The following is a 4,077-nucleotide window of genomic DNA, read 5'->3' on the forward strand; positions in this document are numbered from 1 at the left end:
ACTGTTCGGACAAGTTTACCTCGTCCCGCTCTTTGGTAAAAAAAAAAGACAAACAAAAAAAAGAGAACAATAACTAACACACATGCTTTTTCATATATTACAGTAAACAGCCATACGTCTACCACCACCACATCCTCGTCGTCATCATCATCATCATCATCATCATTATCATCATCATCATCATATTCGTCGTTGTCAGTAGCCTATTATCACCTCCGCTATCATTCTTCTGTCAACTGCATTCACTAGAAGGCATAAACAATAGGAATGATGATGATGATACTGTAGATAGTGTAGGGCGAAACTTGGCTTTGAGTGTGTGTGTGTGTGTGTGTGTGTGTGTGTGTGTGTGTGTGTGTGTGTGTGTATGCGAGTGTGTGAAGTACTGGGATTTCGTGCAAAAAACTGCGTTCGTTTTACTAACTTTTGGTAGTGTAACTGGTTCCAACCAAAGGCCTATACCTTTGACATGATCTATCTATCTATCTATCTATCTCTATGTGTACATATGTGTGTATAACGTATTTGTCTAGATATCAATTCATATTTCTATGTATCCCTAACCATCCATCTATCCATCCATTTACCTATCTATCTATCTATCTATCTATCTATGCACCTGACCGTATATATAACTTGCGTGCAACTGCCGATTTGTAAGAGTATGTAAATGTATCCACACTTGTCTAAGTGTATCTACAAACATGCACTTCTATTCATCGCCAGCTGTACGTTCTTAACGTCGCTCCGTGTCTGTGTGTGTGTGTGTGTGTGTTTAGTGTTCAGTTGTGTAAGGTGCGATCTGCTTTTGCTGTGTGCATGCCAAGTGACTGCTGTTGCTTTGATTGCGTTCATGCACTCTGCTCCGTTTACGCGTGTATGTGTGCGTGCGTGTGCGTGTGTTATGAACAGACATCTTTTGTTGTGTCTGTGTGTCTGTATTAAAGGTTCGCTCATTCACTTAACTCCTGTTCTCGTGTGTATGTTTTTTTTTTATTTTAATACTTTTTTCTGTTAGCTCTTTCTTTCACCCTTCTGTTCATTCTAGACAAACACAATACCACTATCTAGAGAGCCCAACCAGTCAGTCACTGTGTGATCATGGCAACAAGAATCTGACAGCTAAAGGCGCGCACACACTTACTCAGAGTACTGTGGCTTTTTTTGTTGTTGTTGTTGTGGTTGCTCTGTGCGTGTGTGTTTGTAATACGGCGACAGATTCCAGTGATGGGTGGCAGAAAACAGCACAAACGTACATATGCATGCTCGTACAACACACACACACACTGAGCTAACGAGGCAACTTTCTACATACGTGGTCGATCGACCGGCTAGAAAAAGAAGTTAAATATCCGTTGATCTCTATAGATGTAGATAAACTGTCTGAAAAAAAAAAAGAAATTCAAAACAAAAAAGAAACAAGATAAAGAATGAAACGGGCTGGTCACGGTTGGAATGTTGTGAATTATATTACAATAGGTTTTGTTTTATCAAGGCTTCATGTTGATATAAACAACACACTCCATTCGTACGTATAGATTGCTAATGCGTCTCCACTGGTGGAGGATCCTTGAGTAATGCTGTGGCGATGACTGTATTAATGAGGGGGACAGCAGCGATGTTGAAATATCTTTATCCCAAACGTGTGTATATATGTATATATATATATATGTATGTATACCACGCATTTTGTATATTGTGTATGACACGTTATGCATGCGTCTCAAAATGGTTGGAGTAATCCCCCCCCCCACATCCATTAGTGTGTGCGTGTGTGTGTGTATGTATTAAATGCACGTCTCTTACAGCAATGTGTGCGTCTACGTGTGTGAATGTGTGTGTGACTATAATGGACGGTGGTTGTTTTGCTGTTGTTGGTCAGGTCAACTTACTCTTTCATTCACTCCTACCTTTACTCGAGTTGTCCTCCTCCTCCTCTTTCTCCTTTAATTCATTCACCTCTGTCTCTCTCTGCCTCTCTCTCTTTCTCTTTCTCCCTTCCGCTTTAAAAATACCCGTTATTTCACACACTTCGAAATGCTCAATCTGGTCCGAACGAAAACATGTTCTTCTCCTCGTTGTGGAAGCTTTTATAATATCAACGGCATTTTTTTCCCCACGTCTACTTCGTAAGCTCATATAAGTAACACAACCATCACATGTTAGGGTAACTAGGTTCGTACGATCCGGTTCCCATTTACTTCCGCGGCTTAAAAAAAAACCCTAAAAGGACACTAATGTCTATCTTCTCACATATTGGAAAGAAAAAAAGAGTCTCAATCATCTTTCCTATTTTAGAAGCAGATATACCAATGCTACGCTCACTCATTATTAATCATCATCTTCTTTGTCGTAATCGCCGTTACGAATGGATTATCTTATTCCTCTTAATCCTTAGTTGTCATCCATACTTGGTCTTCTGGTCCCTCCCACACGCTTCTCGCAATATATATACCATCGCCACCAGCCAGACCTTTGGGGTTCGTTTCAGAAATAATATGATCACTAGTGGCTTAATCAAAATTACACACACACACACACACGGGCGCATATTTTTTTATGTTTCAGCCGTGTGGTTGCGGTCATGCTGGAACATATAAACTCCAAACATTGTGTTTCCGTGGATATACACGTCAGAGCAAAACATCCCGTTTTTTCCTTTTCTTTCTTTTTTTTTCTTTCGTACTGAAATTAATCGTTCCTTTCTTTCACTTCGATAACATCCCACAGTTGCACACTCATGTACATGCTTATCTATCTATCGATCGATCTATCTATCTATCTATCTATCCATCTATCCATCTATCTATCCATCCATCCGTCCATACACAGATATGCTGTTGATTAACCCTAGGTCAGCTCTAAGCGAGTGGTAGACTTAAAACCAAAGGCACTCCATCGCTGACCGTCCTGTCGCTATCCAAAGTGCTCTTCCTTATTTTCTAAGACGGTTGAGCGAAGTTTGAGGAAAAGTTGGCTTCTATTTCTAGCAAGCCAAGTGACCACATCCAGGCTTCTTTCTTTGGTTCGACCATGTAGTTTTTGCTCGGCGATCTTAAAATGCTGATTAACTTCATAAATGACATGACACTAACACACACACACACAAGTGTGTATGTGTGTGTGTTTGTAACGGAAGCATGTTTCTTGATCGATGTAGTGTTTCTGTAGTTTGTCTTGTATCTGTTGTTTTCCATTTATAATTAAAGAGAAAAATATAGACAGAATAAGTTGCTTGACGGACGAGAGGGAAAAGTAATTGGAGACGAACATACCGAGTGTGTTTATATGTTATAGACGCGTGTATGTATGTATGAATGTGCAACGAAAATAACAAAGCATTAAAGTAATTGTGAAAGATAGGGTAAGAGTCTGATCGCTCTGTTAAAATTCTCTTACAAAAGAAAAGAAAATCAAGTCTGTGAACGAAGGAAGAATAAAACGGACGATCGGGGGGAGGGAAAAAAGAATGAAGAAAATGCAATGCTCAATGTATATGTATGTATATAGATATGTATGTATGTAGACATACGTGTGTGTTGTTAGAATGAGAAAAAGCGTAAATGAGCGAAGAAGGAAGCCAATGGGGAAGAAGAATAATTGAGAAAGAAACGAAGGGGAAAGAGAAAGCGAGAGAAATAAGAGCGAAATGCAGAAAGAGACAGAAGCGAGAAAGAGAGAAAAGGATGAGAGAGAGGGAGGGGGATGAGGAACAGGTAGAGAAAATCGTGTTTGTGTAAAGATGCGTGAGCATGAAACAATTAATGAGAACGAATACGCGCACATATATATGTATATATGTAGATAGATAGATGTGTGTGTGTGTAAGGAGAATGCTGGAAAGAGAGAGAGAGAGAGAGAGAGAAAACAATGGTGAGAGATACTTAGAAGAAAGACTGAGCGAAAAGGTTAGATGATTATTGAAAGTGTTAATGAGAGACAGAAAGAAGCTGATGGTGGGGGAGAAGAGAAGATGATGATAGACAGAGCAAACAGAGAGAGGGGGGAGAGGACGAGGAGGAGGGTCAAGAGAGTAAGAAAAAAAGATAGTAAGAAAGAATGAGAGAGAGAGAGAGA

General features: G+C 39.8%; 1 protein-coding gene across 9 annotated transcripts in view; it reads left to right on the forward strand.

The window, feature by feature from the left end:
- The window catches only part of LOC106867583 (zinc finger homeobox protein 3), a 502,463-nt gene that overhangs the window by 216,132 nt on the left and 282,254 nt on the right, over positions 1-4,077 (forward strand). The gene's annotated exons all lie outside the window — the stretch shown is intronic.

The sequence above is a fragment of the Octopus bimaculoides genome, chromosome 17, assembly GCF_001194135.2.
Source record: "Octopus bimaculoides isolate UCB-OBI-ISO-001 chromosome 17, ASM119413v2, whole genome shotgun sequence".
Classification (NCBI taxonomy): Eukaryota; Metazoa; Mollusca; class Cephalopoda; order Octopoda; family Octopodidae; genus Octopus; species Octopus bimaculoides.